This window comes from Drosophila virilis, chromosome 5 (genome assembly GCF_030788295.1).
Source record: "Drosophila virilis strain 15010-1051.87 chromosome 5, Dvir_AGI_RSII-ME, whole genome shotgun sequence".
NCBI lineage: Eukaryota > Metazoa > Arthropoda > Insecta > Diptera > Drosophilidae > Drosophila > Drosophila virilis.
In genome coordinates, this window is record NC_091547.1 from 888549 (window position 1) to 914675 (window position 26127).

The 26127-nt window shown below is 41.8% G+C and overlaps 1 protein-coding gene across 4 annotated transcripts in view; it reads right to left on the reverse strand.

Moving 5' to 3' along the window:
- Positions 1–26127, reverse strand: part of dpr12 (defective proboscis extension response 12) — a 92714-nt gene that overhangs the window by 32243 nt on the left and 34344 nt on the right. For 3 of the 4 annotated variants that reach the window (XM_002059308.4, XM_015168754.3, XM_032436316.2), the window contains exon 2: positions 2079–2116. The exons of the other annotated variant lie outside the window; for it this stretch is intronic. The gene's annotated coding sequence lies outside the window, so the exon portion shown is untranslated. The remainder of the gene's footprint in view (positions 1–2078; positions 2117–26127) is intronic. 4 annotated transcript variants of the gene reach the window in all.

The following is a 26127-nucleotide window of genomic DNA, read 5'->3' on the forward strand; positions in this document are numbered from 1 at the left end:
AGGCGATACTGTCCCTTTTTACACTCTATATACCCTGTAGACATTAAAAAGTTTAAAAAGTGAGAGTATATTGGTGTGGCAACAGATTAGTGCGGCAGCTCAAGGCAAATATAACAAACATTTTAGAAATATCGATTAAACTAAAAAAGCTCGATAAAAATTGATCTGATTATTTAAAAGTATATCGATAAATATCGATCGAGTCAATTTTGGGATTTTTAGAAATAACATATTTGGAGACTCAGATCAAACATACTTTGATGCGGTGCATATATAAATCTGGTTCGATCAAAATCGATCAGCAAGACAATTTATTGATGATTTTGATGAGGTGTATTGGTATTTGGGATTTCATATATCATAAACAGTATATCAAGCAGTTGAGTTAAATTCTGTTTTCAACACGTTCCCGAAAATCAATAAATATCGATTGCAACATCAATTTTTCCCAGGATATCTGCATTTCGAGCCATGTCGAGGACTGACTTTGTTTTGTTTTGTTTTCTGCTGCATTCCCTCACGTTCTGCGTGGGGGGACATCAAGCACATAAAAATAAAAATAGAAATAAAAATAAATTTAAAAGCAGACAGCAAATTATGCAGCGATGCGTATAATTAATCTGTTGGCATTAATTGCTGGAAGGGCTGTAGAAAAACCGCAAAGCGTTCGGCGTCAAATGAAAAGAAAGCCTGAAATTATTTTAACGCGCCGAGCGGGAGACAAACTAACCCAGCCAAGCTTAGCCTCATCCAAAGCCCCAGAGCCACCCCTTTCGGCTAGCCCCTGGGGCTACACTCCACTGAAATGTCATTTGGGGGCCAGTGAAGCGTGGCAACCAAATATAAATCTGCGGCAAGGAGAACGCGGCTTATTGAGAGATCAGGCTACAGGCTGGAGGCGAGCGATTGGCCCAACTAAATTTGCGCCTTAAATGCGCTTTTAAAGCTGTTGGCCGCCAACTGATGAAGTGCCGGCCGACAGACTGACAGCCCGTCGGTCGTTGTGTGTGTAATTAATTGCTGACCAAGTTGAGCAGCGCAACACATTGGGCCAGGTGTCTGCGCTGGCAGGCAGGTGTGCAGGCGGGTCAGTCGTGGCACCGCCTGATACTGGGGCTGAGGCTTGGCAAGAAAAACGACTGCACAATTTATAAAAGTCAACACTTGAGCACGTTTTAGCAGTTGAGAATACAAACGCCAACGCCGCAACCGGCACGGCAGCAGCAGCAGCAGCACCTGGGCAGAGGCTCAGCTCACTTCATTTTATTATCAAGCATAGTTCTGCACGTAATTGTTTTGACGTCACTTTTGCAAATTGTCCTTTTTGTTATTGTTTCTTAGAGCCACGCCAGGGCCACGTCATGAACTGGTAAACGCGCGGTCGTTCTTGTTGTTCTTGCTTATGCTCGTTCACCAAGTGAAGGAAAAGATATATCGCTTTCTTTCAATGCTTGGATATGATTATTGTCGGCACTAACTAAGCTACAGACTTGAAATTTTAAATATATACACTGTGTCGACTGGGGCACGGCATGTTAGGAAACTGTACAAGAGTTTAAAACTAAATATCTTGAATACTTTTAGGGTACTTGAATGGCGAATGAACAGTAAGCTGTAGAACTGTTCTAAAGATCGTTAGAAAAATCGATCAGAAAATTCGACAACTCATAAAATATCTTTACATATAGCTGTTATTTACTCTGAGCGAGAATTTAGCAATCGATTGCTCCCGTTAGCAACACTCTTACCTGTTTTACGTTCAACTAGTTCATTAACCAGAGTTACTGCAATTAATTGTTAAATGCCAGAGCTAATGACAGACAAACACACGCAAATACACACACTCACACAAACACTTAGTTTTGGTGGCGCTGCAAATGAGCGCACAGCACGCGCAAGCGACCACCTGGCGTATGCGTAATGTGGCAAACAATTTGTCGCGAAACCGCCAACAGATTCAATTAAGAGCTATCTGGCATAGTCAATCATGATTTAGCGTCAGTTTCGATCCGAAACACCTTAAATTTCAGCTCGGCTTAGATGCCGCCAATTGCAAATAGTTCAGATATTTTACTCACCCCACGCGCGACTGTGGCTGCCTACGGGTGTAAAATGGCTGCAAATAAAAGAATTGTGAAGAACAAAATTAGTAATTTTTCAAAGCAAACTTGCAACTTCAGCGTGCAACAAAGTTCAAAACGGAGACTATGTTGACTTCTTGTACCAGTTGAAAGGATTAAATAAAGATACTTCGTAATTGTAGTAAAAGTAGCTATATAAGATAATGAGAATGGTATTGAGATATAGATATATAGAATATAGAATGCGTTCTTTCCGGGATTTTATATGCCTCTGAATCTGGGAAATAAAATTTAAGCGAGTTAGATTTTAAAATATTTAATAAAATTCTTTATTAAGAATGGGTGTGGCGAACCATTTATATTCATATTAATGCATTATCAAACTGATTTTCTCTCTCTTCTCCTTGCTGCCATATTGTTTTAGCCACACTATATTGCAGAGATAGGCACAGCATAAGCCTAAAATTCCTTTCTTCATATGCTTATAGGGCATATAAAAAAGCGCCGCTTGCTATTAATAGCTGTTTGCTGTTTGTTGTGTCTGCCGCCAGGCGCCTGTGCTGCGCCTTTGCATGCTAAACAAATAAGGGGAACGCACACACAGACACACACACCCGCAGACACCCACACACATAAACACACCACCACACACACACACCCACCATAACTTGTAGACACCCGCACACATGTAGACACGCATCAATTGACATTGAACTAAGCGTAGGACAAGACAGCAGCTCGCTGATTGCCGCCTGCTGACTCAGCAATAGCAACAATAAAAACAACAACAACAAATACAACAACGGCATCTACATCCGCATCAGCATCAGAACGCATGCTATTGACACTACAGACTAAAATCTGAATCTGAATCTAAAGCCGAATCTGAATCAGAATCTGTTTGGTACGCCCTTTGCGGCCCTTTGGGCTTAAGTGCAATCAATGCGGACAAAGTCAGCGTCTAAATCAGCGTCATGCCTTCACCGCCAAGTTAGCATCATCATTATTACCACTATCATCATGATGATGATGGAGGCATTTGAATGAAGTTTTCAGCATTGTCATCGAAATGTGGCCGGTTCTGCGACTAAAGCGTTAATCCCGAGCAAAATGCGCACCGCACGCGCCTTTAATTAAATATGAGCGCTTTTCAGCGAGTGTTTCAATTAATTATTGGCAAATGTTCTAGGCAAGAATAAAATGCAAAGCAAATAAATAGAAATATAAAGCAAAGTGTGTGAAAAACAAAATGGAAATAAATTAATTATGCTCGCCCGTCTGGGCACGCTCTGGGAAGTTGGAGCGACAAGCCTTTAGCAAATAATTAAAAAGGGACGAGCCAGCCAAATCTGAAAAAGTAATTATTTGGACCAGTCCCCCTCTGCCCTTCCAGCCGCCGTGCCCTGCAAAAGCCAAACTTTTGCAGCGAATTAAAATTAATGAAAATAAATTTTCCAAATTGTTTTAGCAACCCCTTCATGTTCTATTTTTTTTCCTGCCGTTGAGCCTCTACAGTTGACTCTTGAGAATGATTCAAGTGTAATAAAGCAAAGCGAAGGACGAAGGGTCCTACTGCTCGTCAGAACCAGAGCCACAGTCAGAGCACTGCCAATTGAGTCTGAGTGTGTTCGGTTGGGTTAGGTTGGGGTTCGCTTCGGGCTGGGGGCACCGACTTGGCACATGAAAACACTTAAGAAATTTAGTTCTTGTTCTCAATCTTGTATTTGAGGTCGTTTCTGGGCTCAGGCAGGCGTTGGGTTCAAATATTGTTGCCGCGGCTGCCTGACCTTTTACTTCATTGCCAATTTATGCTGTTTGTTTGTAATTTTTTGCTTAACTTGGTTTTTTTTTAGATTCTTCGGTCCTTTGTAAACTGTTTGCTGGCAATCTTCAAGCTCATTTGCAAACGTATTAAATTAATTAAATATTCGATTAGGCAGCACTTGAAAGCAATATAAAAATTCGCAAATCCATTAATAAAACGCGACGAATTTTGTTTGTCCATTTTTAATGCCTAAGAAAACAATATGCTGGAGTGGAAGCCTGCTCCTGACTCTGCTCCTGTGATATAATTAGCTGCTGCTGCGGATTAGCAAACCCCAGAACTGAGCACATATACATATGTGTGCAAGCTGTGTTGAGTGTGTGTGTTTAGTTGTTTCCTTTTTCATGAACTTTTAATGCTTCTTTGCCAAAAACTCGCTGCCATTTGTTTATTTAATTAAGCGCATTAAATGGGCAAAGCGTAGGGCGATTCGATTAACTACACGCTGTCTTGCTTGTCACTGTTTTGCTTTTGCGTGTGTGTGTGTGTGTGTCTGTGTGCCTGTGTCTGTCCATATGTTAACACACACATATGTGCATAATTAACGCCTCCCTCCCATTGCCTGTTGACGCTGTCTTCACCATATTGTTGGTGTTGTCCTTTATTTTTTTTTCGGGGTTCTACTGCAGCATATGTTCGGGTCCAAGATTTTTTGGCTGGGTTGTCATTTAAAACGCCTAATTAGCTGTAGTATCATTGTCATGAAATTATTGGAGCGTGCGAGCAGCACGGAGCCCCACCACCAGAGCACGAAGTGCTTATTATGCCCAGCTGCAGACAAATTTAATTTATTCAAAATAAGACACACACACGCAGACACTCTCGCATTGTCCTTGCCAAACTTTTGACCACACACACAGACCCAAAAAGGGTCTCTGTGTGTGTGTGTGTGTGTGTGTGTGTACTCGTGGCATACCATGGGGTTTCAGCTTCTACTTTTCTCGCATGAGCACACTTTTGAGTATATTGTTATTTAAAAAAGGAGCAACCCGTAACAGATCCTTGACCATTCGTATCAGCGGCATGCTCAATTTAATTTGAATTGCGACAAGCAGCACCCCGCAGCCCGAAGCCACGAACCGCCCCCTAGTCTGTTCTATGTGTGTATGTATGCGGTTATTTTATTTATGCCCAGCCACGCCCACGGCCACATCGTAGCCCATGTTAAATGTCAGCTAAGGATAACTCTGTGTGTGCTGTGAGGTTTTTGGCATTTTGGCCATAAATTAGTGCACTTCCTGCATGAATTTTGGACAGCAACGAATTATTATGGGCTAGTCCTACACTAAATGCCGCTTCTCCCGTTCTCGACCGTTCTCAAGTTTATTGAACTTTATGAGCTCGGATTACGGAGACAGACCCCAGACTGGATTTGTCTGTCTAATTTATGTGCCCGACGTGTGACTGACAAGTTTATGTTTTCATTTTTTGGCCTCATAAATATTAGCAATACTTTCAGATTTCTTAAAAATGAGCGCCACTGAACTGGGTTATAAATTGTACGTGACTGGACTTTAAGGCTTTCACTTGTCTCCCGCTCGCTCACGCTCTCTCTCTCTCTCCCTCTCTCTCTCTCTCTCTCTCTCTTTCTCTCTCTTTCTCTTGGCATACCTTTGCTAAATTATGAGCGGCTAAAACCTGGCTAGCTATTCAAATGCCAGGCAAAATTAAAAATTAGCGCGCACCGTTACACGCCCACTCACCGTCTATGTGTGTGTGTGTGTGTGTGCGTTATTTATAGTTATGTAATCAGCGTGAAGCTAAGTTCACATTTTATGCTTGTTTTTGTCTCGCTTTGAAAATTGTTTGTAATGGCATTATGAACACTTCGCTGCCCGTGGCCAGGGCCCGAGCTGAACCACACGGCGTATGTTCAACATCGATTCTCTACGAGTGTATGTTGTGTTTGTGTGTGTGTTTTGCTTAAATTTGTGTTTATTTTACAGCAATTTTTTGTGCGCCATATTTGCTTTACTTACAGCCATTAAATGAATTAATGTGTGGTGGTCTCATGCGCTCCTGCTTCTTTTTATTTTTCTGTTTCTATTTCACTTTATAGAGCCTGCATACCCCCCCTCTCATTCACCCTTCGCTCACAACTAGAGGCGGAACGAGGCGTTGGGTGCAATTGGAGCCGCTTCTCTGAGTTGTGTTTTATAAAGTTTTTTTGTCCAAACATTCAGACAACAGCGAAAAAAACAAAGCTAGAGTTAAGTAAAAAGCGTAAATGTGAACAAGAGTGTGCGATTGTGTGTGTGAGTGCGCGAGTGAGTTTGTGTTTCTGTTCTTTACTTCAATATACTTTATTTCACAGCATTCTGTTTGTAAAGTGCAAGGCTTTCAGCTCCAAGGTCTTAAAGCGAGGGTCGAGCGAATGCTTGGGGCAATTGAATTTGCCGGGGTTTTACTTTTGTCATACGCTATAGACATAAAAATGGCTGAAAAAACCAGTGTGTGTAATAAGTTTTGCTTTGTATTTATGCACCTAAACGACAGCAACTGTGAGTCTACCTGCCTATAAATTTAAAGTTATTTATTTTTGATTTAAATTCGTTATAAGTTATGGATGGATAGATAAGCAGAAATACGGATAGATATAAAGATAAATAAATAGATGGATGAATAAATAGACGGATCGATGCACATATATGTTGATATGTAGATAGATAAATATATAGATTGATGGATAGATATGTATAATAATATTGGCCACATCTCTTAGTTAGCTCCGTTTGCAGGATAACACGAAGTCGTTCATTTTGGCCCAGCACCATCGGGTTTTAGTTGTTTTTTGCTTTCTGGCCAAGCACTTTGGCAACATTTATCGTTGCCGGCTGCCAAGTTGCTTTGCTCATTGTGCCGGAATGACCAATTTTTGTGATTTTCAATTAAGTTAACTGGCCAAGCCAGAGAGTGAGAAGGGAGAGAGAGAAAGGGCAACCAAAGAGCTGGCTGCTGTCAGGCTCAGTGTATTTTTGTAACAGTTTAAACAGCTGCCGGCTACAGTTGCAGCATACCCGTAGCCAATCCCAATCATGCCGCAGCCAAAGCTGATGTCCGGTGGCAGCCACATTTCTTCTTCGCCTTTTTTTTGCGGCTAGCCGAGCGCTCGGCACCATTAGCTTGGAAATTTATCTACATGCACTTGACAGGTGGTCGGCAACGGCTTGATTTAGTTTGTGCTCTGAGATGGGGCAGCTGCCGGCGGCCGCCTGCCACATTAAATTGGAGCGCAACAAATGTCGGCGGCACTTGATGTGCGCCGTGGAGCCAGAGGCCGAGACAGGAGTGCAACTGCAGTATGTAGCATATCCATAGCTTACGGCCAATTTGGCCGCCACGCCCCCCGCTCTGTGATCAGCTAAGTGCCGTAGCCAAGCCAAGACGAGCCACGGCTAAATTGGCTTAAATTCAATAAGTTAATGTTGGCCACGTTCGTGTTCGAGAGCTGATTGACAGGGCTGCAGCTCTGACCGCCGACGTGTCCACTTGTCAGTTGCACTTAATTTCATTTTGCATGTGGCATGTGGCATTTGGCTTTCTACCTTTTGCTCGGCTTCTCTTCTTTCTTTTCGTGGACTGCCATCAGCTTTGATTACATTAAGCATTAAAATGTGGCTACAGTTAACTACATAGTTGCTTGCCGATAAAGTTGACTGGGTAATAATTTCTTGGTAGTCGACGCAATCGTAAAAAAGCCCAGGTTCCACTTCATTTGCCACAAGCGGCAACAAATAAAATCGACTTCAAATGCCATTTGTCCTTGTCAGCACACAATTTACGATTGACAAACGATGTGCGACATACCCCTCCTCTCCCCGGAGCTACCCTCACGGCAGCCTAGCGAAATGAAGCAATGTTCACAATTGTAATTCAATGCCAGTTGCTGGAACATAACAAATGAGCGCGGGCTCTGCAACAGCAGCGGGAGCAGCAACAGTCGTTGGCCATCAAAAATAATACAAATTATGCGAGTAGCGCTCAGCAACAGGAGACGCACTCAGTGCGTGGGCCGGGGTTGGGTGTAGGGGCGAGTTGGCGCCCTATGTTAAGGGCTGCATAATTCATGCCATCCAGACAGACAAACAGACACTTGTGCATCAATTCATCAGCAGCTATGCCACACGTAAATCGCTTTGACACACGTGAATATGGGTCGGGGAATCGGGGCGGGGGATTGAGGCAGGTTTTGGGCGCTGCGAGCAGGTTGTGAAGGGCGAATAGCAAAGAAACCCTTTTAAGCTGTCAAGTGGCGTTTTTGTTACCAGCCGCGTCTAATGAACGATGACACTGATTCACACTGGAGGAGTTGCATGCAGCAGCAGCCACACACTTGCGCGCACACACACACACACAGAGAAAAGTGTCGCCACATCTGTCTGGGGCGTCTCTGCTGTGCAGTCTTCTGCTTGTTTTCATACTCAATTAGCCTTGACAGTGATTAATATTGACTGTAATTTCATTAAATCGCCTTTTGATATGACCAGCACAGCAAGTTGTCGGCCTCTGGGTCTGGTCCAGCCACGCCCCGTGGCCGTCATGACATAATTTCGTTACAATTTTGGGCCCCTCTCTGATATTTTGTGAGGTCGTTAAATGCGCGCATGTGTGCCCGCCATGGAGATATATGGCAGTTACTTTGGTTAAAAACCACTTCGACTTTTGGCCTGTGGTCAACATTAATTCGGCTCAATTGAGCGCTCTTTTGTTGGTCTTTAAATCTTTATTAATGAGGCGGCTTAATTGCTGAAAAATGGGTGGGGCCCATGAAAGCCGAAACTTTTGTTTAAATTTGTGCAAAAAAGTAAATACCTAATATCTTAAATATTTTCTTTAAAAATGTATAGATATTGTACATAGAAATGGATATGGACTGATAGATTGACTGACTGATAGTCTGTTTGGTAGTAAACGCCAAGCCCTAAGGAAGTTTTGGCTGATTCTATTCACTGCAAATTTTTCAGGATATCTGTACACATTTATTAAAGACATATTCTACTCTTCTCCCTTAGAGCTCAAAAGTTAATTCGGCGTAAGGTTAAGTTCACCTGGATTTAACTTTTGCTAAAATACCCACTCAACGCCGGGTAATAACCGCTAGTATTCACTTATTTACATTTCATAGAAGTTACCTGTGCAAACATTAATTTATCGGGCTTTAATTCTGAGAATCGATGAAAAAAAAATTAAAATTAATTGGCTTGTTCCTTTGCTGAGATTCTCCAAACGGTTGCAAATTGTCTTGCCGCATCGCTGGTGCCGCACGAGGCATTCCACATGCCTAATGGGCGCGCTGAGTGCGATATTATAACTTCGACCTGGCGGCATATTTGTGCTTGTTAGCTGTCAAAATAATTGACATAAAGTGGCATGTGTCTTCGCAGTTGTTATTTACGAGCTTTTCCCAGCATAACAAACGAATGCCGCACACGCTCATACACACTCACAATGGCACGCCCACAACTATAAATAAATGACGAAGGTGCCGACGCGCCTCCTAGTGAAGGGACTGGCATTTTTTTGTGGCACCTTTTCGGCTTAAGCTTTATTTATCTACACACTCACATTCGCACACAAACGCACACACATAAGCGCGTACTCGCTTTTGTACAATTTATTTGGGGCTCATATTAATGTCCGTAAAGCAGCAATTGAAATATGTTGCATACTTGGGGGCGCATGCATAATAAAACAACACGCATAAAATATAGACTAATTTGCGAATACGAACAATTTGTGGCACGCCTAAATAATGCAGTCGGGCTAAACCCATCTTAAATCCACTAAATATATATCCCCATATATATACACAACATATTTGTGTCTTAACATGAATTATGAATTCACACTGGCCGAAATATTAATGAAATTGCTCGCAGCTGTTAAATATTTAGGCAGCCGTTGCGTAGCAGGTCAAAAATATGTGCTCCTAATTTTCATTATGCGCGAACGAATGAAGAAACTAAAGACAGGCGACAGCCGTCTGCTTGGCTGGCTTTTCTGAAATTCACACGGTTCAATGTCATCGGCAATTTTGAGCTCATCCAAAATTTAGCGTCAGAGGCAACGCCAAAAGATGCCAAAAATTTCGGGACGCAGAATTCAGTTAATGGGCATAAGTGTGGCAACAGGCGCTGGCAAACGACAACCGAATGAAGTTAAACGTGCGCACAGCATGCAAGAGGCTCTTACTACGCACGCACAGACACGTACGCACACACACACACACTTATTTAAGTACATGTGTTTGCTAGGGTCCTATTCGTGTTTGTGGAAACTTAGTGCACTTTGAGAAAAATATAAAAATCTGTCTTTAGCTCGATTCTGATTTGAATAATCGATTAACGTTTTTGTATATAAATTCCAAACAGCTGAAAGTTACATAACAATTAAATTAACCTTATAAATATATACATAATTAAATAATCTATACATGTACATTTTTAATGAAAAGCATATAAAATATATATTGCTAAAAAACAAATTGGGGAAACCAATAAAAATCCATATAAATCTCCTGTATCAGCTAGATATTTCCTTTCAAGGAACAGCCTAAATTCTGAAACAATTCTGACAAAAATTCATCCAGGCATGACATAGGAATCCTTTGCGCTGACGTAACGCCATTTAGCAAAGGCTTAGGATAGGATCTGGTGCCATGATAATAGGATAGAAAACAACACCTGTCATTGAAACTGTGCTGAAGGACCAAAACCCGCCCACCTTTTTTCTCTAAGTGTAGTAAGCCGACCAGCTGCCATGTGCTCGCACTTTGGCGGCTTCATTTTTTGGTGCTTACACATAGTGTGCCATACGCTTGTTCCTTTGAATGGTTTCTTTCGGGCAACTCGGGGGTATTATTAATAAGTACAACGTTGCGTATACGTGACATTTACGGAAATTTGATTGAAAAATATCGAACATACTTTTGCGCCACTTGCTCTCTGTTTTGCCGCACAACATTTTCATATGATACGTAAAAGAAAAACGCGCTACGATATGGCAAATCTCTCTCAAAGCAGACACGCCTGCCGCCTGGCAAAGCCAAAGGATGCCATCAGTCACGTATAGCCAGAGAGTAGAGAGGAGCTGCTGCTGCTGTCGTGTTATGTCATATTTCAGGACACACCTTCTGTCCTTGTATTAACAAATATCATTGATATGTGCGGGTGTGTGTGTGTGTGTGAAATTACGTGCGCCCAATGTATGCCCAAAATAAAGGGTTCGCTCTCAACTGGAACTCACAGTCGCAGGCACAGGCCTCATCACATCAATGTCAGCTGGCGGCGACAGTGGCTTTTGTTTGGCCAACAAGCGAAACGCGCGAGCTCGCTGCGTGCTGACAGTTCACAGATTTGCAGCAGTAGTTGACATTGATTCATCAAAAATTAATCGAATTCTCGAATGCCAGCAGCAGGGGCCAACCCTACCCGACCAACTGTCAACTGTCACGCATGACAGTTGCTATGCGTGCATGCGTGTGTGTGCGTGGATGTATGTGTGTGCGTGTGACACCTGAACCGAGGCAACGCTCTGCTAGAATTCATCCATTCCATAATCCGTTTAAACAACAATTCGTTGTGGAATTGACAGCGAATGCACGAACATTCCAGCAGCAACAGACCAGACACCGACTTAAACAGCTGCTGTGGCTGCTGCTCTATTATCGAGAGAGGGTGAGAGGGAGAAGTAGCGGTAGGGGGCAGGACACTTTGATTATTGTACGTATGCATTTAATTGCGCGTCATTTGTGCAACAATGTTGCAATGTTGCTTGCCGCTGCTGACAGCTGGCCTGTTGCCGGTGTCCGTTTGGCCCGACATTGTGACAGCTGCTTTTGCTCCAGTTTAAATTGTAGCTTTGTAATTTCACATTTAGAAAAATGAAAGAATTCATGACCCTGACAAGCCCCTGGGCCAAATCCGCACATGTTGCGAATTTATTGCGCTTGCGCTGCCAGCATGGCTTTCAATACCAATGCAACGGTTGCTTTTAAAGGCTTGAAATGAGCTCAAACTGTCAGCTGCAGACATTGATAACCGCAAAGTGTTGTATAAACAATAAGCAGCACATCATAAACCGGGCAACCAACCACTAAGCTCTCTCGCTCTATCTGGCCACAAATTAGCTGGCACAGACCGGGCGCGTAAGCTTCATGCTCTATTTATTGCCAAATTGCCAAAGTTTACAGCGCACACCTCTATTTATCTCACGGCTAAAGAAACGGAGAATGTGTCCGTGTGTGCGTGTGTGTGTGCGTTGATAAGGTGTGTCCTTGAGCTCGTAAATATTTGTCAAGCTCATTCTCGCATCGCCTAGGCGGCTCACATGGCGTATGAGTGTTGCACGTCGCCAGGCGCTCATAAATTTTTGTCATAAATCCTTCACACTTTTTGGCTGCCACTGAGCGCGGCTCAGCAGGTGAGAGAGGTGGGCCAGGTAAGCTAGCTAGGGGAGGAGTGGGGGTAGGGTTGGCAGCACCGCAAATGAGCTGTCAGGGCTAACAGTCGTTTTTGTGTCGGATTTATGCGCATGCAAAACTTTTGACAACCATTTTGACCAAAAGGGAAGCGAGACAGAGGCAAAAGTGTGTATCTGTGTATCTGTGTGTGTATTGTCCTTTGGCTAGAGACCCATCATCCTTTGCGTGTGTCAATAAATGAAGCGTGATTGATTACGTGGTAAAGTTTTCTGGTCAAATTCCAGGCAATGTTTATGACAGCAAAAGAGCTCCAAAGAGCTTTGGCCAGAATACAATTTTTAGGCAGACGCCAGGTGGGCAGCGTGTGACGGGTTTTTTTTTTCTTTTTGCTAACGTTTATTGTTTGAATTTCGTGTATCTCTTTTTTGCTTTTATTTTTTTTGTGCTTGCGCCGGCTATTGTGGCTGCGCCGCCCCCTTGCCCGTCCCCCGTAGTTCGCACCCTCAATCATTTGCTGCCGGCCGCGCCTGTCAAAATATTTTGTCAGCCATTTTTATGCAAATGAAATAAATTTTGCATAAAAAGTCAAACATCAACAGAGATTTATGACTTGTTGAAACTTTGGTATAATTTCATAAATATTTAAACCTTTTCCTGTGCCGCTTTTCAGCACACAGCACAATATACGTACATATATTACACAAAAAAAGGGGATCATTATGGTTATGATTACGTGCAAATATTTGCGCTTATTACACAGCCCGACAGCACAACAGAATTGTAATGACGTCTAGCCCAGCCAGTCGATCCTGCCCCCTCCCATATCTAATGTGGGTGCCCTAATTAATGGTCAACAAATCCACTAAAAGCGGCTTACAATTTCCGTCCGATCCGCTGAACCGTCATAACGTTATTAATTCACTCTAATTAAGAGAACTACATTCATGTGCTGCCTTTTAATTATTGAATCAGCTGCCGAATTGTATCAATTAATATATTGGTGGCCAAAATTACAAACTAACGGTAATCATCAGTATTGCATGTGACCTTTTGTTGCTCTGGTCTCACTTTAATAAGTATAGAGGCGTGCGTTAAGCAATTGCAACTGTCGAAATTGAAGACAATTGCAGTGCATAACTAGAGAACTTCAATAAGTGTACATGAGCTTACTTAAAGCTTATATTGTATTTTAAAATGGATTCTTAAGCCCATTTACCAGCTTTTTGGTCACACTGCTCTTTTTTTTTTTAACTTTTGCCAATGGCTGAATATTCCTTAAGCCAGTTATTAAATTGATCCCAGGAGCATAATAATCTGCCACGCATTACTATTAGAGACCCTTTTTACTTAGAACCCACATTTTTTAAAAGCTATTTTCTTTTATTTTTTTAATCGGCAAACATAATAAAGCACTTTTGTATTATTGATTCTCAATGCGAAACCAATTCTTGGAACTCTTTGGTATTGACAGCGCTTCAGTTTCTCGAGGCAACGAAACATTTGTGTAATTCGTAGCATTTTCCCAAGCAAAAACCCGATTAAGAACTGCAGATAAAATGTTAGCTTTAGCTTTGACTTATCCTAATGGCTTGGCAATGGTTTGCATACGGTCAAACTCGACTTATTAAATCAATTTTAAATCAGTTTGCTATAAATGCCATGTGTGCATTGAAGTTTTAAAAGCAAAGGGTATAATGTGCCTCTGCAAATGTATGTAATACGCATACGTCCATCCTTATATCTTTCGCGTCTATTTGAATGCATGGATCTCAGAGACTAGACACCAGCTGGAGACTTAATTTTATAACAGCCATACGAAAACGATAAAATTTTTTAGCGATATCTTGTTTTTAAACATATCTAAACGATTATAAGAGCTCGGACGCCTGTAGGCCTTCGTATTGTACGCACAGACCCAGAATAGAGGAGGAAGCCAAAGTAAATAAAAGCAGCTGGCTACAGGGTATATCCCAGTCGACCATTTTAATTACCTTCACAACGGTTTGTTCAAAGCCATTTAAGCCTTATTAAAGCCAATTGCCGTGCATACAGAGCGTGTGCGCGCATTGATTTAAATATTAAGTAGCTGGTAGTCACAGACACGTGTGTGTTGGTGTGTGTGCGTGTGTTTGTGTGTGTGTGTGTGTAACTACTCTGATAGTCACTTCAATTAATGAGCGCGTCGCTAATTGCAGACGGGCCAAAGGCATGCAATAACTCAATTGCAGGCTGGCCAACAGCGCGACTATTTGCCATGCTGCACAATTAGAACACGCCAAGGACATGCGACACACCAGCAATAACAACAAACACAGGAACAATACGAGTGGCAACTGCGACACGCATTTAAGCTGCCGCAGCTGTTGCCCCGATAAGCGGCACGTAAGTTGGCCACGAAGCGGCCGCGCTTATCGCTTGCAACATTTCAAGTTAATTTATTTTGCGACTTTGATCCTGCCCCCCCCCCCTCCCCTCCCCTCTCGCCATGCTCCTGTTCCTGTTCCGGCAGGCAAATAAGTTTTCATATAAATTGCGTTTGCTTGAGCGACAGGCAGCTAAAAGAAGAAGCAGAATAAGCAGCAGCCGCTCGAGATGTGACAAACAAAATTTATCAGTTCCAATAAATTGCGTAACTTGTGATTCCAAAATATTTGCAGAAAACTGTCAGCTTGGCCCCAAAAATCCGAAGCACTTGAGCAGAAAGGACGCGCACACACATGTGTGTCTGTGTGTGTGTGTGTGTGTGTTTATAGCAATAGCTGACGAGTGTTTACAAATAAGCAAAACTCGCTGAGCACTGAGTTCGTGGCGGAGACGTGGGGAAGGGGCGGCAGACAACGGCTGGTCAGAGCTTAGCTGGCTGACAAGTGATTACACGATTGCCGCTTAGCTTCTGGGGGTGGCCAGGACAACCGCAGGCAAAGTTACTCCACGAATGCCAAGAATACGGCTCCACAACAGTAGTTGTTGTCGTTGTTGTTGCTGTTGCTCTGGTGCCTCTTGCCTGACAGGAGACGTCAAGATAAGCGACAGAGCAACTAAGACAACAACATGTTGGATATATATTTTTGGATGGGCAACGGCTCTACGCCAAGTTATTTGAAATACACTTATTTATTAACTGTTGGAAAATGAATATAAATAAAATCAAATGGCACGCTGTGTGCTCCGTCTTTGTTGGCAATTATCAAACTGTTTACAGATTGGGCTGACAAACAAAACAAAGCCAACTTATAAACACGACAAACTACGAGAACAAATTTGAGAAATGTCACGGAATAAAGCCTGAAGGCTGAATAAAAGTTAGAATTAAAGTGAGTTTACGCGAAGAAGTTTTCATGTAATTTCAAAAGGGTTAACACTTAATTAATTCTCTTAAATGTTATTTAATATTATATGTATGCCCCGTACACAAACGGGAGAAGGGTATATTGGTTTCGGCTTATTAGTTAGTTTGACTATCCCTAAAAATATCATTTTGTTCCCATTTTGAGACTTATAATCGCGTATAATCGCAACAGAGCAGAGTCAAAATGTTTTAACCACGTCTTTTATGGAGCTTTTTTATCAGAATAATAGGTGGTTCCTTCGATCCTTCTATTTTATGTGGAGTGTGCTGGATTTAAAAATATTCTCTTCCACAAAAATATAAACTATAGGCAATTCAATTATTGTTATTATTGTTATCTTTTTTATTATAACTGTTATTTTTTTTTAATTTAATTTGAATAATGTTACTCTTATTATATACTTTTATTCTTATTATCTTATTATTAATAAGAATATCTATATAATGTTTATTATTATCATTTTCGTTTAGCTTATTATTCTTATTATAAATATTATTATTGTTTTAGGCTCTCATTTTAATTATATAAAATTGATTTAACAGCGCTTTCCTTTGCTTTTAGTAGCAAAACTAATTTCTAATTTAAAATCTTTTAAGCGCTGCTTTTAGAACTGTTTCCGTCCTACGCCATCAAATTGTTTGCACAGCTTAAATGCGTGTGTGCCATTGTGTGTGTGTTTGTGTGCGAGTATTTGTGCCATTTGCCATTGGCAGCCATTGCGCTCGCTGCTTATGCTACAAATACAAATAAGCAGAGAATGCAGCAAACGGCACGACAAGCAGATATCCTATGCCAGCAGCTGAGCTGCCGTAAGTCCAGTTCATTAAGGAGCTGGATATATGCTGACTGTCATAGCTGATCAAGAATATATACGTATGGAGAATTTAATATAGGCTCGCAAAAAGAGGGTTTCTAGCTATCTAAAACCATACTTGCTTTTTTATGCTGCTTTTATTGCTGCAGGGTATAATAAGCAGCACTTGCAGTAGTCCTTGCCAATGTCAAGTTGCCACACCCCCCCCCTGCCCCCCGCCCCCACTCCCTGGGCCCCTCTGAGCCAGCGCCCTGGGTTACTCACTTCATTCCTTTTGGCCCTGTGGCAGTGCGCTTTGTAGCTGTTGAGATTTTATAGCTTGCATTTGTTTCACGCTCACTCGACGTCAACGGCATTGACACACATACAAGCAAACAAACACAAATGCCAACATTTGTGTTACACTCAAACACAGACACACACACACACACACACACACTCTTGCGCTCATATGTGCATTCAATTTACGATGCGCTGCAAATGAAATTTTGTTTGTTCGTTTGTCGACATTTTGAACTTTCGCTTTGGCCCCGTTTCTGTTGTACAGTGTTGGTTTGTGCGCCGTGTGCTATGTTGTGCACTGTAGTGTAGTGTTGCACTGCAATTTGCGCTACATTTTGTTCGGTATTTGCAATCTTCTGCATTATTGTTATGATGGCTCAAACGGGCGCTAATGCAATTTTATGGCTCGCCAGCGAACCAGCAGCAGAACGTACAAACTTATGGCAAATTGTTTATGCCAGAGATTGCTTCATTAATTTGCACTTAGCTTAAATATGTGCGTGTGTATGCCACCAGAAGCGAATCGCAGTTAAAGCAAAGCGAGAACACAATTAGAGAAGCAGCAGACTGTGTTAATCCCATCTCTCTCTCTCTCTCTCTCTCTCTCTCTCTTTCTCTCTCTCTCTCTCTCTCTCTCTCTCTCTCTCTCTCTCTCTCTCGCTCGCTCTCGCTCATTCCCGCCTGAGTGAAAGCAAAGCTAACAGCAATTAGAGCAGCATTAGGCGGCAAGTGCTTGTAATCTATGTATGTCTGAAGGATTGCGAAGCGAGAAGAGACTGATAAGCGTGGCAAAGTTAAGTCAAATACAAGCACTGGCTCTTAGTTTAGCTCTCCGCTTGATTTCTAACTTAGTTGCTCCTCGCTGACTTCTCTCTTGACAGCTCAAATGGCACGCTTATTGGCGACTTCTTGCTAGGTTTCTTGCTTATCTTTTTTTACAGCTAATTTGCCTCTGCCTCTATCACATTTTGGTCAGCTTTTCGTCGAGTTTTTTATAATAAGCTCTTTTTCAATTTCTTTAAGTTTCTCTCCTACTTTCTCTTACAGTTTCTCTCTCAGCTTCTTCCTGAGCTTCTGTGAGCTTCAAGCCTGACTTTTCGCATAATTTTTAGATAGGTTTGTTTTCTCTGGTACTCTCTATAACATTTGATTTTCTCTTTAACTTAGCATCGTCGAGGGCTTACTCTCTAGCTTATCCTTTCACGAAGCTTATCGCTTTTTCTTCTCTACCATATTTATGCTCAGCTGTTTTACTTTGCTTGGCTTCTAGCTTGTCCTTTTACTCTGGATACTAAGTCCTCTCGGTTCAAGCTTAGCTGTGCTTCTTGCGGCAACCTTTGCTTTAATGCTCACGGATTTTGCCATAAAACAAAGTACAAGATGGAGCACTCAAGGCAAATGCCATATAATATTAACTGATCTGCTTGACCAAATGTAAGTGTAGAAAGTCATGAATAAATTTCAATAAGTAAATGCACGAAATGGTCGCTTGTATTTTAAGTATTTTATTTATCATATTTTATGCGCTGCGACTCTGGGTCTGTGACGCTTTATGCCAACTTTGTTTGCAGTTTAACGGCCGCAGCGCTTTAATTTATTGCAGCACGTCTTCACGTTGGCCCTGAGTGTCGTTCGCCATCATTTTGAGTGGCAACAAAATGCTCGACGTTGCCAGGCCAGCAGCGTGAAACGTGAAGGGAAAAGCAAGCCAGCGGGACGCGAACAGCGAACAGCATAATTGATGCCAATGTCAAACTCAAGCCTCCGAACCAAGGCTCACTACGCAGCTCAGTTGCTGTCTATTTTGCACTTGATGTATGCGTCCGGGCTACGTAATAGAGATGTGGATTCACCCCCCCCTCCCCTTGGTGTTTGTCTCCTGGCGCCGCTTGTCACTGGCAGCCGGATGTATCTTATTGCCATTTGCATGGCATTAATCGCATCATTTGTGGAAAGTATGTTTCCCACTGTTTAACCCGCTTCAACTGGCAAATGGCAAAACGCAAATTCAATTAAAGCTGCGGCACCAGCTGCTGTTTTTGTTGTTCTTCCTCTTGTGGTTGTTGTTGTTGTTGTTGTTGTTGCATGTCAGTGTCAACCGCAAAAGATGTTGATAAATTAAGTGCGCTGCAAGGCAGGCCATTAGTTAAGCCGAGGGCGTTAGCCGTAGGCTAAAAAGTTCGGCCCATGCCGCCGCAGTTGCCTTGTTGGCGACACCTGCTGTGTGTCCCTGCCCATGTGTGTGTGCTTTGGTTATTTATTTTTTTGGCTTTTCCCAAATGTAAGCTAGGCAACTAGAAGCAAAAATAATTGCCTGCCCCAAACAAATGAGTAGCAGCAGGAATTGGCGATTAAATAAGGGCATATGTGGGCATGACCTTGCTACCGGCCACATGCCCCATCATAACAATAAATATAATGACAACAATCATGTGAGAGGCGCCCCAGATAAATATTTGTTAGCATTTGACGAAACAAAACTTTGAATTTCTGCGCTCGCTAAACGCCCAATTTATTTATTTATGCCGCACAAAGAAAATGGAAACAAAAAGACAAAAAAAAAAGAAAAACGAAAAGTTTATCAAATATGCAAATGGCATTGGGCAGGGGGCTGGTGACAGAAATTAAGCATCATAAAAATAACACACAGCCAAAACCAGAAACGAACGAAAAAAAACTTGACATGCGACAAGCGGCAGCACGCGCACGCCATCTAGCGACGGCAAGATGCGTGTGCGAGCCAAAATTCCAGAAATATATATATGTATATATATATAAATATATATAAAGAAAATAAGTCGGCACCAGGCTGTGCCTGCGCAGGCATATCGACACCCGCCCACACACAATCGCCCTGTCTCGGGGTCGCACCGAAATTGATCAAAGGAATGCGTGTGGCATGCGGCACGGCTGCCTCCCGTCTTGCTACTTGCTGCTGCAGCAGCTATGTGGCATATTCTCAGCTATCCAATGGCTGTGCGCTGTGGCCGCCTGTGTATTAGACGGAAATAAAATTTAAAGCTGACTTTAAAACTCCACAGCCGCAGCCACTCACGTGCCACCTGTCCCAGGGCAGGTTCAATAAATGTACATATATATTATATATATATATAAATAAATATGGGTATACATGTATAGGTAGCAAAGCCTTGGGCTCTGGCACTCGCATAATCAATGCCACACAAATTATTTCCCAGCCAGTTCAGCAAAATTTTCAAATCAAAACAAACACGTAGCGCAAACTCAAAGAAAATGCTCGCTTCATGCGACCGCAAAGAGTTTTTTATACCCTACGCCCGTTGGGTCAAAAGGGTATAATACTTATGCGAAAATGCTGCGATCCCATAAATTATATATATTTTTGCTCCGGGCGACGAGACTTGTATATTTATTCTCGTTTTTCGATTACTCCTCCAGTTTCATAACGATGATAAATATAGATTTCAAGAAATGCTTTAAGCTTTACTCACAAATTTAAAGAAAATTTACACACGTCTTTGTATCTAAATATTCCTATTGGAGAATATTTCACATTTTCTCCTTACTTTCTTCCCCAAAATCTGAAAAATTCTGTGCTTAGCATAGAGGTCTGCGTTGTAGTATATACACACATAAATTTAAATCTAGCTATAATCTTCATGACGTTACATATAAAGAGAGTGGAGCTAAGAGAGGAAAAAGCACAGCTAATCTATGCATTAAAAAAAGCTGAAATATTTGTAAACAAAGCTGTGCTTAGGGTATCTCCTAGTCTGGCAACGCCCATCTTAAGCACTCTTGCGTGTTTCTTCTTCTGCTTTATGTGCGCCTGCGGCTATTTTTTATTTTATTGAAAAATTTTTAGACTTTATATAAAGAAGAAGCAGAACAAAGCAGCTGCTGCTGCCGCTTGGAATTCAATTTTAGCTGAAAATATTTTGCGAAATATTTGGGACGCTCCCCTTGGCACATTTTCAATATTTTAGCTGTCAAAGTCAAGCAAGCAAATAAGCAAATAGGTGCTAGAGAGCAGCATTAGGCATGAGGAAAATTAAATACGTGTGTAAAAGTAATTGAGAAGCTAATGTGTGGGTTGCGCACTGAGCCGAACATTACCTAAATCTGATTAAACTAAATCAGAAAATTAATGGAAGATAAACAGAAACTTTTCTACTATCTTAGTGCAAAATGATATCGACGAAATTACCTAGAAATTAAAGTAATCTTCAAATTAAAATTGATTGTTATTAGAGTCCGTTATACAAATATGTTTGCCATAATCTTGAAAAAATCCGAAACTAGCTTGGCTAATAGGCTAACCAACACAGATAAGACTCGTGATGACCAAGAAAATAAATATATATCACTATATTCCTTTTATTCCAAGCATTTTGTAATAAAAGTTAAGAATATTTCCTTGGCAAAGGAGATTTGTGTGTGTGTGTGTGTGTGCATGTGTGTGTGTGTGTGCGCTTGCATTAAGAATTAAAATCTGATTCAATATAATGGACGCACTCAAATGTAGGACAATTGCTATTAAATCAAAGGACATTATCTCATTTAATGCGCACAGAGCATAAAATCTCATTGCGGAATATCAATAAATGACACTTGATGTGCTGCTGGTCGGACTTCTTCTTTTATTACTGCAATGACAGCAACCTGTAACAGTATAAAAAAAATAAATTCGACGCAGCCAAATAATAATATAAAAAAACCACGCACAGCGTAAATTGCTTAATAAGCAACGCAGCTGTCAAACAAAAAATGTGAGCGACAAGCAAAATGGGCACCAAAATCGCGGCCATCAAAAGTAATGGTCCGACTCTCATGGAGCGCTATCAATTTCTAGTTGAGTGATCTAAGCAGCCGAAGTGCTCACCGAAAATGCCAAATGCCATCAACAATGAGAATGTACCAAATATATATGTACATAAACATATATATTTTTATACATAAAAATAAAGCGCAGCTGTGTGGCCAGCGGCAAACAGACGCAGCACCACTTAAAATGACCAAAAATCAAGGTGAAACGAATTTATTTCTGCTGCAGGCAGGCAGCAAATTAATTTTTGGTTGCTTCGCCTCCGGGTCCGGCGTCGGCTCCGGCTCCGACTCTAGCCAACGCTCCATGATCTTGATGGGCCGCCAGGACTTTTGTATTATCGCCAACGCAATTTGCGCCTCATGGAAATTGAATGGCAGCAGCTACGCAACGCACGACTCGCCTCCACCACCCTACACCAGCCACTCCCCACTCCTGTTTCGGCTCCTTTATGTGTCCGCAAATTGCAGCTGCTGCCTCGGGTTTTGACAATAATCAAAATACAAACGGCAAACAACAACAACTTTGACAGCCGAGCGTGTAGGCGGTATAGGGGGTGTAGCGGATGTGGGGAGGGGCTTCTAGGGGCTAGTCTAGCGTGGCAAAGTGAAAACTGTTGCCTTAAACTGGAAGCCCTGTCAGCTTGTTCTCGCCCACATAGAACGGCGTCTCATACTAATTGCTTTCAATTTAATGAAAATTTTAATAGAAAAGCGCTTTGGTTGCCAAAAATTTTCGTCCTAGCTGGTTATTGTTGCTGTTGTTGTACGCTCGTTTTGCCGCTTGCCACTTGGAATTGCACGCCTGCCGTAGCTGCCGGGCCTGCGAGGCTCGAGTACTAAGCTGTTGTCGTCGTCGTGGCGTGCATAAAATATATAAAAGACGCCAGTACACACACATGGAAACTTAGTATGTGAAAGAAAACGGTGAAGTGGGAAAGACAGGGAGGAAGCGAGCGTAATAGAGAGCTGAACGAATATCAACAACAATTGCACCAAAACAATTTGCACTTAATATTGTGCATGAAATTTATTTGGCACACACAAATATAGAGACATTAAAACACACACGCCGAAAAACTTGATAATCAAAAAGTTTACATTTTGTGGCATGTGCAACTGCATTTCATTTAAGTTTTGTATTTGCATTTTGTGCACAAAGTTTTTGGGCTCTGCCAAAATGCCTTAAAGCAGACAAAGGACGAACAACTAAGCAAAGGACTCCGGCTGCGGCGCTTACTTATGTCGCTCGATTGTCACCGAGCACACACACATCCAGACACACACACAAGCTCGCAACCTCCAGTTGCTGCGCTTTAGCGAGCTGGAAAAGCGTTTGCGAAAATGCTTGCGAATTGAATCAATCTATGCAGGCCTTGCCAGCTGAAATGTCAGCTGGAAGAGCGAAAAGTTTGTCCAGCTGCCAGAGAGTACGTGCAGCCTGGTATTACGTTGCAATGGGGCGGAGAAGGACTGTTCCGAAATTGTGCAAGCGAATGTAACAGGTGGAAGGAAACGGAAATGATCGAAAAGTAAGCACAAAAGTTATTCAAGAAACAAACTTTTGCACAGCGCATCAAAGGTAAATATTGTAGACATCTGGCATGTTACATCTGCCTACAGGGGATCTCCCAGTCGACAACACGCCCTTAAAGAATCGCTTCCTATTTAAATATCAAATTGCACTTCATTCTCTAAATGCTGACTACTTCTATGCTGCTCCCAAATGAAAAATAACTCACTTTAACAAAAAAAAAAAACACTTGACTACACTTACTACTCACAAAACAATGGCATACTCTTGCGTTGCACTTATTAATATTAATTTATTTTACTACATCCAGAATATCAGGGAACAACTGCATCGATAAAGCATAATGGAACAGGTAAGACACTTTTTACTGCGTGCTTTCTTCCCAGCACGTGACCAATTACGGCAAATCTACAAGCTTAAGTGGCCGTAGCGAAAACGATGAAACAGCATTACGTCGTTGTACACAACTATTTAAGGAAACCAAGTTTCTGCCCACAGAAGCACTTAAATAATTAAAATGTACCAGTGAATAGAGTCAAATATTTAGATAAACTAAATGTAAAATAATAATGAAATTAGGCTTTAAATGAATCTGTAGATTTGTAAGAATATGCTAAGTGAATAAAAATAAAATAAATAAATAAATTGATCATTAAAGTTTTTCAAAAAAGTTTGTGGACATACTTATTAGTAAAGAAAGTATTTCACACTTTCAAGCTGTCCGCATAGCTTAAGTCTATTAGAATAACAGTTCTTTTGGGGCGCGGATAAAATAAGCCCTTCACAATAAGCATGTGGCAGCAACTTTAATTAAATACTAAAATGGAAATATCGCCGCTAAATACAGTCTGATTTCGGAATGATATACTCGTACGGATCCCGACCATCGATTGCCACCCAAAAATCCGCATTCCAAGAGATGACCCAAAATGATCGAAAATACAGTGTTTCTGACGGTATTCTAGTTAAAACTGGACTTGTCCACGATTCAAACGCGACTAGTCTTTCCAAGATCAGACTTTATTTAGCCAAAATACGACCAATTAAAAAAAATCGAAAAAATGCCGTTATAAATTTAAAGTTTTTTCGTTTTTTGCCATAATTTGGCTAATTGTCCGATTTTCGAAAGATAGACCTTTTTGAACTGAGATATGACCATTTAAAGTTTTCCAAAAAAATTCGTGTGGTTGTGGACACGGTATTCACGACATAATCTCGCCATGATCAACCGCGAAGTTGAGTCGCTTTGAAACGTCATATCTCCGCCGATCTAAAAAAATCATGGAGATATGACGTTTCAAAGCGACATAACTTCGCCGTTGATCTTGCCGGTTTCTATGGACCTCCCCGAGTAGCCCTTCCCTCTTTGACCGTAATCGGGCTTTATTTGGCCGAGATATGACCATTTAAAGTTTTTCCAAAAAATTCGTGTGGTTGTGTGACATAAAAGTAACGCAAAGCATTGCATACTTTCGAGCTGTTCACATAAAATAAAAATGCAGAACGACATAATCTCGCTATGATCAGCGGCGGAGTTATGTCGTTTTGAAGCGACATAGCTCCGCCGATCTAAAAAAATCATAAAGATATGACGTTTCAAAGCGAAATAACTTCGCCGTCGATCTTGGCGGATTCTACGGACCTCCCCGAGTAGCCCCTCCCTCTTTGGCCCCTATCAGGCTTTATTTGGCCGAGATATAGCCATTTAAAGTTTTCGGCGTAGTTATGTCGTTTTGAAGCGACATAGCTCCGCCGATCTAAAAAAATCATGGAGATATGACGTTTCAAAGCGAAATAACTTCGCCGTCGATCTTGGCGGATTCTACGGACCTCCCCGAGTAGCCCCTCCCTCTTTGGCCCCTATCAAGCTTTATTTGGCCGAGATATAGCCATTTAAAGTTTTCGGCGTAGTTATGTCGTTTTGAAGCGACATAGCTCCGCCGATCTAAAAAAATCATGGAGATATGACGTTTCAAAGCGACATAACTTCGCCGTTGATCTTGGCGGATTCTACGGACCTCCCCGAGTAGCCCCTCCCTTTTTGGCCCCTATCGGGCTTTATTTGGCCGAGATATAGAGATTTAAAGTTTTTCCAAAATATTCGTGTGGTTGTGTGACATAGAAGTAACGCAAAGCATTGCTTACTTTCGAGCTGTTCACATAAAAAATAAATGCAGAACGTCATAATCTCGCCATGATCACCGGCGGAGTTATGTCGTTTTGAAGCGACATAGCTCCGCCGATCTAAACAAATCATGGAGATATGACGTTTCAAAGCGACATAACTTCACCTTCGATCTTGGCGAGTAGCCCCTCCCTTTTTGGCCCCTATCGGGCTTTATTTGGCCGAGATATAGCCATTTAAAGTTTTCGGGGTAGTTATGTCGATTTGAAGCGACATAGCTCCGCCGATCTATAAAAATCATGGAGATATGACGTTTCAAAGCGAAATAAATTCGCCGTTGATCTTGGCGGTTTCTATGCACCTCCCCGAGTAGCCCATCCCTCTTTGACCGTAATCGGGCTTTATTTGGCCGAGATATAGCCATTTAAAGTTTTTCCAAAATATTCGTGTGGTTGTGTGACATAGAAGTAACGCAAAGCATTGCATACTTTCGAGCTGTTCACATAAAATAAAAATGCAGAACGACATAATCTCGCCATGATCAGCGGCGGAGTTATGTCGTTTTGAAGCGACATAGCTCCGCCGATCTAAAAAAATCATGGACATATGACGTTTCAAAGCGACATAACTTCACCGTCGATCTTGGCGGATTCTACGGACCTCCCCGAGTAGCCCTTCCCTTTTTGGCCCCTATCAGGCGTTATTTGGCCGAAATATAGCCATTTAAAGTTTTCGGGGTAGTTATGTCGTTTTGAAGCGACATATCTCCGCCGATCTAAAAAAAATCATGGAGATATGACATTTCAAAGCGACATAACTTCGCCGTTGATCATGGCGGTTTCTATGGACCTCCCCGAGTAGCCCATCCCTCTTTGACCGTAATCGGGCTTT